The sequence below is a fragment of the Orycteropus afer genome, unplaced genomic scaffold, assembly GCF_000298275.1.
Source record: "Orycteropus afer afer isolate SDZICR_OR568_19922 unplaced genomic scaffold, OryAfe1.0 scaffold00120, whole genome shotgun sequence".
Lineage (NCBI taxonomy): Eukaryota > Metazoa > Chordata > Mammalia > Tubulidentata > Orycteropodidae > Orycteropus > Orycteropus afer.
In genome coordinates this window covers 9,021,378-9,032,460 of record NW_006921707.1, presented here as the reverse complement: position 1 = coordinate 9,032,460, position 11,083 = coordinate 9,021,378, and positions in this window count along the sequence as shown.

Sequence of the window (11,083 nt, the reverse complement as noted above, 5' to 3'; positions counted from 1 at the left end):
TTACGCCACCCAAATTCTAAACAAACCATGTGTATTTTAGTTAGACTGCTAATCCTTCCTAACATAGGTAGCTGACAATGGTTGTTCCATGCCTCAATACATTTGTTTCCTGTTTCTGTCTTAGCCTACTCTTCCCTGCTGAGTTGTCTTGGTTGTCTGGCAGAATCATCTACCTTTTTACCACCTTCTCACTGTGATAATTCTCCTCCTCTGTTTGGACCTTGCATTTACTCCTCCTTTCTTGTTTATTTTTGTAGCATCATCTTTGGCTATCCCAATCCCCATTGCTCAGTCCTTTCTCTTCAGTTACTGCACATTGTACTGAGTTTGTTCTCTCCTTCAATTCCTTGATCTTTCTACTTTTCTACTCTCACTACTAGTTTCTACCAGGGAATTGCCACTTTTGTACAAGAGGAAGGGAAGTTAAGCATAACTTACCAGTCAGGAAAGAAGCTTGTGAAGTCAGAAGATAGTAAGGCAGAAAGAAGTAGCCCTGCTTACTCCTGTGAAACAAAAACATGGTATATAACAAGGAATTTCATAAGGGTCTATCAGAAGTTTTGTTTTTTTTTCTAAGAAGTCAGCTTTATGCCTGATTACTATCACTGAATCTCCTCCGCTGGATGAAGGTGTTCATAATCAGATAGGGGGTAAATTTTAGCACATTTTAAATATAATAATATTATCACACAGGTGGCATATTGTGAAGTAACCACACAGCCACATGAGATCTGAGTCAGAGGATTTTAGAAGTGGAAGGGACACCTAAAAATTAAATACTTATGCTTATCAAAAGACCTTACCAGAACAGTAAAAAGAAAATCTACAGACAGGGGAAAAACATTTGGGAATGACATATCTGGTAAGAGCTTAATTTCTAAAATAGAAAATGGAAAACTTCAACAACTCAACAACAAAAAGATAAACAAGCCAAATAAAAAATGGGCAAAGGACATGAACATACTTCACCAAAGATGACATTCAAGCAGCCAATAGACTCTTGAAAAGATGTTCACCCTCATTAGCCATTCCAAACCAAAAAACAAACCCACCGCCATTGAGTTGTTTCTGACTCATAGCAACCCTTCAGGATATAGTAGAACTGCCCCCATTTGGTTCCCAAGGCTGTAAAATTTTTCAGAAGAAGACTGTTTCATCTTTCTCCTATGGAGCACCTGGTAGGTTTGAACCACCAAACTTTCAGTTGCTTCCAAAAGCCTTAGCTAGTACACCAAAGAGCTGCCTCATTAGCTACTAGAAAGTCACAAATCAAAATCAAGTGAGAAACCATGTCAGTCCTGTAGAAACAACATTGATTTAAAAAAAAAAAATGCTGATGATATTGTGGTGACATTGGGTACAACCACTCTGGAAAACAGTGTATCACTTTCTCAAATAATTAGAAATAGAACTACCTTATGATCCAGCAATTCCACTGATTAGTATGTACCCTAGAAATCCAATACTAAAGACACAGTCAGACATAATTACACCTATGTTTATCACAGCACTATTCACAATAGCAAAAAGATGAAGACAATCTAAGTGCCCATCAGCGCATGAAAGGAAAAACAAAATGTGGTACATACACATGATAGAATACTGTGCAAGGCATAAAGAATAATAAGTTCTCAAAATATGTAACCATGTGGATGAAACTGGAAGACATTATTCTGAGTGAAATGAGTCGATAATAGAATAACAAATACCATATGATCTCATTATTATTTAAAAAATAAGAATAGAACCAATGTTCACTGGTCATTACCAGGGAGAGATGGGGGAATCACTCTTTAGATAGTAGGCACTTGTTCTTTTGGGGGATAGGAATTATAACACCAAAATATGCACAACTTGATCAAGGTAAATTATGTCACTAAGAAGTAAACAAGAAATAAGGACAGTTTTGGTAAATTTTAAATGCTAAGTTATATTCAAAAGGAGCCCTGGTGGCACAGCGATTACTTATGTGGCTGTTAACCAAAAGATAAGTATGTTGCACCCATTCATCTGCAAACTGAAAGATCAGCAGTTTGAATCTACCAGCTACTGAGAGAAAGATGTGGTAATCTGCTGACGGCAATGGATTTGGTTTTTAGGGTATATACAACTGTGCAACAATAACTTAGTAATAGGGGTTCGGATGCATACAAGTGTATAGTTATGAATATATGTGTATATTAAAAAAAAACACTGCCATCGAGTCAATTCTGATGCATAGTGACACCCATTGGGTTTCCAAGGCTGTAGATCTTTACAGAAGTAGATTGCCTCATATTCCTCCTGTGGTGCAGCTGGTGGGTTTGAACCACCAACCTTCTGGTTAGCAGCCAAAGACCTTACCTAATGTGTCACCAGAACTCCTTATATGTCTATATAGGTGGAAACCTATACCTACACTAAGCAGCAGTCATTTGAAAAGAACAAAGGAATACTGCATGGTTTAAAATCAGGAAATACATATGGCAGGGCTGTATCCTTTCACTGTACAGATTGACTTATAAAAGAAGCAATATCACCCATAATGCCGTACTCTTTAAAAAATCATCTATAGGAAACCAAAGAGTCAACAGTCACTGTAAAGCAAAGACAAGAAGGCAAGGGAGCAGGGAAACTAGATTATTGGAAATGGAACAATCAGAAAGGAAATAATCAGAAAATTGACATACTATAAAATGCAACCAATGCCACAGAATAAATTATGTAGAAATTGTTAAATGGAAACCTAATTTGCTGTATAAACTTGCACTGAAAACACAATAAATCTTAATTTTAAAAAAAAGTGGAAGAGACATAACAACGATTCAAATACATGTTAGTTTGCAAGAATAATTAGATGATCATCTACCAGAGAGGAGGCCTTCTAGAATACAATTAAAGACAGTTTATTGTTATTAGATAGAGAAAAACTGATAACTTGAAGAGAATGGAGAATGGCTTGGCCATCCATGAGGCTCATGGAATAAGCTGTCAGGAAAGAAGGCCTTTGGCAGGAGGCATAGCAAAGAATACAAGTGCTGCCTACTGTGTATCTGAACATATGAGGGTGAGGGGACCAGGTGTGTGCATCTTTCTCATAGGAGACTATGGTACCCAGTTGTCAACTCTGGCAGCCAAAATTCCACAAGTCACAGAAAAAGTAATAGAAATGCTTGAAGTCATTTATTTATTCATTTATTAATTCAATAGTTAAGCTTATACTATGTGTTAATCATTTTTCTTGACACTGAGAATATAAAATAATGACCAACATCTTCATCCTTCCAGAGATTGCATTGTGGTGTAGGAAACAGATAATAAACACACATATATATATATATATATATATATATATATATATATATATATATAATTATACTATGACTACTCACCTAGTGCTGATTATTAGAAAAACATTGTTTTTATCATTTTACCTATTTTGTTGTTGTTAGGTCCTGTCAAGTCAGTTTTGACTCAAAGTGACCCTATGTACAACAGAGTGAAACACCACCTAGTCCTGCACCATCTTCACAATTATTTTTATGCTCGAGCCCATTGTTGCAGCCACTGTGTCAGTCCATCTTGTTAGGGTCTTCCTCTTTTTCATTGATTCTCTAGTTTACCAAGCATTATGTCCTTCTCCAGGGATTGGTCCCCCCTGATAACATGTCCAATGTGCATGTGACAAAGTCTCATCATCCTTACTGCTAAGGAACATTCTGGCTATACTCCTTCCAAGATAGACTTGATTATTCTTTTGGCAGTCTGTAGTACATTCAGTATTCTTCACCAACACCAGCACTCAAATGCATCAGTTCTTCTTCAATTTTCCTTATTCATTGTGCAGGTTTCACATGCATATGAGGCTATTGAAAATACCATGGCTTTCATCAGATTTACCTTAGTCCTCAAAGTGACATCTTTGCTTTTGAACACTTTAAAGAGGTCTTTTGCAACAGATTTGCCCAATGCAATATGTCATTTGATTTCTTGACTGCTGCTTCTGTGGGTGTTGTGGCAGTTAATGTTGTGTGCCAACCTGGCTGGCCCATGGTTTTGAGTGGCTTGGCAGCTGGATGTAGTTATTTCCCATGATGAGATTGTAATCAACTCCACGGTGGAATCTACTGTGAGCAGTTAATTAATTGCCTTTGGGGTGTGGCCTGATTCTGGTTTATATAGAGAAGATTTGAGAAAAGTCTCTAGCTTTTTGGCACGTTTGGATCCTGCATTTCCCTGAGTCTTCATTACCAGTGGCCTGCTGTGTTACCTACTGATCTTGAACTTGAATGAATAGCTTGGCATATTGCCTGCTGATCTTGGGATTATGACATTTTACCTCCTGATCTTGGGCTTGTCAGCCTCAGCCTGACAAGCTGCCTGAGTCAGAAGAAGCCTCCAGCTCCAGTGAGCCTGGAACAAGAGGCAGAGCTGAAGACCAAGGTTAAAAGGCCTTCACCCAACCCCTAGAGCCAGCACTCTAAATTTGGACTTCTAGCCTTTTCAACTGAAAAATGATAAATTCCTCTTTGTTAAAGCCATCCACTTGTGGAATCTGTTATAGCAGCACTAGAGAACTGAGACAGGTATTGATTGTGGATCCCAGTAAAATGAAACCCTTGACAGCATCAGTCTTTTCTCAGGTGGTCATTATTGGTCCAGTTGTGTAAATTTTTGTTTTCTTTATGTTGAAGTGTAATCCACACTGAAGGCTGTAATCTTTGATTTTCATTAGTAAGTGCTTCAAGTACTCTTCACTTTCAGTAACCAAGGTTGTTAATGAATCTTCCTGTAATCCTAATGTTGCATTCTTCTTCATGTAGTCTAGCTTCTCAGATTATTTGTTCAGTGTACAGACTGACTAAGTATGGTGATAAAATACAACACTGCCACTTACTTTTCCTGATTTTTAACATATCCAAACCAACCTTACTATCATTGAATCATTTCTGACTCACAACAACCCCCAATGGATTTCCAATGTTGTAAATCTTTATGGAGCAGACTGCCTCAACTTTCTTCTGCAGAGCAGCTGGTGGGATCGAACCATTGACTTTTTGGTTAGCATCCAAATGCCTTACCCACTTCACCACCGGATTCCTTGATTTTTACATATGTTGTTGTTGTTAGGTGCCATCGAGTCGGCCAGACTCATAGCGACCCCTCCTTGGGTTTCCGAGGCAGTATCACTATGGAAGTAGATTGCCCTATCTTCCTTCTGAGGAGTGGCTGGTGGGTTTGAACCGCCAGCCTTCTGGTTAGCAGTCAAGTGCCTTAGGCACTATACTACCAGAGTTCCTTAAATCTTACAACTCTGTTTTATGTAAGTAGCATCATAGTTTCCATTTTACAGATTAGGCACAAAGAACTTAAGTACCTTATTCAAGGTCACACAGTCCTAAGAGGAGTTATATAATGTCAGTGATAACTAATTTGAAGAAAAATAAAGGCCAAGACTTACTATTAGCAGATTTGTCCCAAAAGAGAGAGAATATTTTTGAATAAAAGCAGAGTCTTTGGAAACTGAATTCTGGAACAGTATGGTTACATTTGAGGTCTATGGTCTTATGTAAATTATATCACTTAATCTAAAAACCTCAGACATCTCATCTGTAAAATAAGGATAATAAACTTAATTTAAGAAGCTCTGGTAGCATAGTGGCTAAAGCACTTGACTGCTAACCAGAAGGCTGGAGGTTCAAACCCACCAGCTACTCCTCGGAAGGAAGGTTGGGCAATCCTACTTCCGTAGGGATACTGCCTCGGAAACCCAAGGAGGGGTCGCTATGAGTTGGGGCTGACTCGACGGCACATAACAACAACAACAACAAACTTAATTTGAGGATTTTCTGTAAGCATAAAATTAGATTAAATTATGATTGTGAAGGACTTAGCACAGACCTGGTGAGTAAAATACATGCAAACATTAAACACCAGGGCTTGAATCTCAGCAAGAGCAAAAACAAAGTGAGTAGAAAAATTTCTGGCAATTGCATGTTTCCAGCAGGAAATAATGTGTTTTCTCAAGGATTAAGTAGCCCAGAGAACATAGAAGGAACGTAAGAGATTCATATCCTTCCAAGGGAAATGGACTATTTCAAGAAATGATCATTTTTGGCAGATACTTGAGAATATAGGCTCCCTGAGGAGCTGATTCACTGGAAGGAGACAGCAGCAACAGCCACAGAGAAGATGAATCCTAGGGGTTTTCTGGACTTTATGTAACCACAGAGGGGAGCACTGAAGTTGGAGTGGATCACACAGCAACTTGTCCATAGAACACAGGGCTGCAAGTAGAATGGCTGAGCCAGCCTGGAGCCTTGTTATTGAAAGTTATTTCACTTGACAATGTATAGGTGGCTCTTTACACAGATCTAAGAGAGAGAACTTGGCCCGAAGCAATAATGTCTATTTTCATTAGTCTTATAAAACCTCATAATCCTCCCTTTTGCCCTTTCCAGGCACACTCTGCTCAGCTGGAACCTAGATAGTATTTCCCATTATTGTAAAATGAAAAATAAAATTGTCAGTTGCCACTAATGTGTTCCTCTGTTTTCTTCTCCTTTCTACGATCATGTTCTTTGCTTATCAAATAGTTCTTTTCACTATTAATAAGCCAAGATGTAGTGAGTTCATTCAAAGTATTTCTAGGAAAGACATATTATTTTCAGTTGCTTGTTTGGTATACTGAGAAACCTTAATCTCATGATCTCAAAGTGATTTTCTTGGTCTGTCAAAAAGTCGTTAGGAACCATGGCTTCTGCCCATGGTAATGTTAGGATGTATGTTGGACTGTAGTCAATGCTCACAGTTTGAAAGTGAAGATGATGCTACATTTTGCCAATATTATCTTCTAACACCTTTGGGAATCTATTTAACCATTTTATGACATCCTTTTTCAGTATGAATGAGGAAAATAAGGATCCATAACAAGATTCTGATATGTCTTCAACAGAGTTTGTCTCTAACTTGTATTGGAATATTCAATAAAGACAGAATGACTTAGTGAATCACTCTATGGGAACAGGAACTAGGGGGAGTAAGATATAAACTTATGTTATAGAGCATGATGTTTTAACAAATACAATCTACTAGTAAAAATTTATTAAAAATCAAGTATTTGAGACCACATTTGGTATTATTTAGTACACTTAAAAAGTGTACTAGATGGAAAGTGTTAGGGGAAATATTCCCCACATCTTTATCATTATCAATATTAAAATGTTTCAATTAAATGTCTAAGTGTGTGTGGCTTTTTGATGAGTAACTTAAAAATACTTGCTTAGGATTGCAGTCAGTGTCAAGAAACAATATGGGTATGAACTGCTATATGGAAAATGAATTTGCTCTATAAACTTTCAGTCAAATCACAATTAAAAAAAAAGAAAAAGAAAAACACAACCTTGTGAATGGCACACATTGGTGGTGTCCATCTTGCTCTATCTTCGTGGTCCACCAGATACCCAGTGGCCACTTTTGAAATTCTCTAAATGAGGCAGAGCTGGAGTTTCCAAACATTATTTTGGCCTCCATACTTTCTCTAAATATGATTCAAATTTCTGATCCTTTTAAATTAAAATTCCAGAAACAAACAACCTAGAATGACAATCTGTCCCCACTGAAACTTAAAATAGTTAAAGATGTTAAATAGTTACTTTTTCTTAACTATAAGCCTATGAAGGTGCTCAATGAATATGCTAAGATCTACTAACAAACATCCCTGACATAATTAGCACCTCTCTCTTTTATTTGAAAGATCCTATCTTTTTCATGTGAAGCCATGTTGATGTATAAGTGATAGAAAATCATCATTTGTTAGATTGTTCTGAATCATGGGCAGCTCAGAGAACTTATAATGAGGAACTCAAAATGGTAAACAACATAAAGGAATCAGGTAAAAGTCTTCAGAGAACCAATCTGTAAACATGAAGAGTGGTTTGGGTAGAATTAGAATAGTGGTCTTGTTGGAAATACACATCATAGAAGTTTTAGACAGGAATTATGACTTGTAGGCAACATCTTATTCTGTTGTGCATGGGGTCACTATGAGTCGGAAACGACTCAATGGCACCTAACAACAACAACAGGCAACATCTTGAGCAAAAATTATTGCCTCTTCAAAAGGGAATAAACCCATGACCATATATAAGTTTGGTAGATGATATTTCTCATATGTATTTGTATGTACTCTAAGAATGTCCACATAAGTAGAAGTAACAGCCAGGAGTGGACTGTGGAATATACTATCAATTCCTCATACACAGTTCAAGTTGAAGATGAAGACAATGAAAACAAATCCATGAGAGACATAATATGACCCTGATTATATCACACTTGGATTTAGAGACCATCTAAATAATAGATTTGATGCATTGAACACCAATGACTGAAAACCAGAGGAATTACAGGATGATATCAAGAACATAACTTATGAAGAAAGCAAAAGGTAATTAAAAGACAAGAAAGGAAAAAAAAAAGACAAAATGGACGTCAAAAGAGACTCTGAAACTCAACGGAGAGGAGCTAAAACAAATGGAAGAAATGACAAGATAAAAGAGCTGAATAGAGGATTTCAAAGAGCAGCTTGAGAAGGCAGAGTCAATTCTTATAATGAAATGTGCAAAGACCTGGAGTTAGAAAACCAAAAGGGAAGAACATGCTTGGTATTTCTCAAGCTGAAAGAACTGAAGGAAAAAGTCAAGCTTCAAGTTGCAATATTGAAAGTTTCTGTGGACAAAATATTGAATGACTCAGGAAACATCAAAAGAAAATGAAAGGAATACACAGAGTCACTGTACCATAAAGAATTGGTCAATGTCCATCTATTTCAGGAAGTGGCATATGATCAAGAACCAATGGTGTTGATGGAGGAAGTCAATGCTGCACTGAAGGAGCTTGTGAAAAGCAAGGTTCCAGGAATTGGTGGAATACCCATTGAGATGTTTCAACAAACAGATGCCATGCTGGAGGTACTTACTCATCTATGCCAATACATTTGGAAGAGAGCCACCTGGCCAACTGACTGGAAGAAATCCATACTTGTACCCATTCCAAAGAAAGGTCATCCCACAGAATGTGGAAATTATCAAACAATATTATTAATATCACATGCAAGTAAAATCTTGCTGAAGATAATTCAAAAACAGTTGCAGCAAGATGTTGGCAGGGAACTTCCAGAAATGCAAGCTAGATTCAGAAGAAAATATGCAATAAGGAATGTCTTTGTTGACGTCAGATGGATCTTGGCTGCAATCAAAGAATAACAGAAATGTTTACTTGTGTTTTATTGACTATGCAAAAGCATTTGACTGTGTGGATCATAACAAATTATGGAGAATGGGAATTCCAGAACACTCAGTATTGCTCATGTGGAACCTGTACATAGACTGGGGGATACAACAGAACAAGGGGATAAGCATAGCTTAAAATTAGGAAGGGAGTGTGTCAGGATTGTATCCTTTCATCATATTTATTTAATCTGTATGCTGAGCAAATAATCCAAGAAGCTGGACTTTATGAAGATGAATGTGGCATCAGGATTGGAGGAAGACTCATTAACAACCTTCAATATGCAGATGACACAACCTCACTTGCTGAAAGTGAAGATGACTTGAAACACTTACTGATGAAAATTAAAGACTACAGTCTACAATACAGTATGGATTATACTTCAACATAAAGAAAATGAAAATCCTCACAACTGGACCAATAAGCAGCGTCAAGATAAATGGAGAAAAGATTGAAGTTGTCAAATATCTCGTATGACTTGGATTCACAATCAACACCAATGGAAGCAGCAGTCAAGAAATTAGACAGTGTATTGCAAATCTGCTGCCAAACACCTCTTTCAAGTGCTGAAGAGCAAAGATGTCTCTTTGAAGACTAAGATGTGCTTAACCCAAGCCATGGTGCTTTCAATCACCTTATATGCATGTGAAAACTGGACAATGAATAAGGAAGACTGAAGAAGAGTTGATGCTTTTGAGTTGTCGTGTTGGTGAAAAATATTGAGGGTACCATGGACTACCAGAAGTACTAACAAATCTGTCCTGAATGAAGTGCAGCCAGAATGCTCCTTGGAAGAGACAATTCCCTGGAGAAGGACATTATGCTTGGTGGAGGGCCAATGAAAAAGGGGAAGGCCCTCAACGAGATGCATTGACACAGTGGCTGCAACAAGGTACTCAGGCATAGCAAGGATTGTGAGGCTGGCACAGAACTGGGCATCGTTTCATTCTGTTGTACATAAAATCGCTATGAGTCTGAGCAGACTCAATGGCACCTAACAGCAACTGGGTCAAAGTTATGATAACTTCTTAGTCATGGCCTACCACGCTGAGGGAGCAAGTTGTTGGACTTGTGTGCTCGGGACCATGGTCATAGGGGACATCAAGCTCAACTGGCATAACATACTACACAAAAACTTTTTTTTTTTTTTTTTTGCTACTTTGGTGAGTAGCAACTGGGGTCTTTAAAGCTTCCAACCAGCCATCTAGATGTAACAATTAGTCTCTCCTTGTCTAGAGCAAAGAAGAATGAAGAAGACCAAAGACACATGGACATAATTAGTCCAAGGGACTAGTGGACCACACGGATCTCAGCCTACATGACCATTAGACCAGAAGAACTAGATGGTGATTGGCTACTACTGTCAACCACTCAGAAGGTAATCAGTGCAGGAGATCCTAGATAGAGTGCGAGAAAAATGTGGAATAAAACTGTGGAATAAATCATAAAAAAGACCAGACTTACTGGTCTGATAGAGACTGGTGAAACCCCCAAGACTATGGCCCCTAGTTACCCTTCAGGTCTGGAATTGAACTCACTCCCATGGCTTCCAGCCAAACAACAGACAGGCACAAAAGGTGAACATTTACACCAGGTAGGTATTCACCTTAGAACAGTCAAACATGGGAGAACAGAAAGACAGTATTTGCACAGGGCAATATCTCAGAAGGCAGGAGTGCATAGGAAAGAAGGGCAAAGGAAAAAGGTAACAACCCAAAACAAAACAAAATTATTGACTCTTCAGCATAAAAAGAAAACTTTTAATTAACTAAATTTCTACAAAAAAAAAATTAAAAGTATTCTCTATTTAAAAATG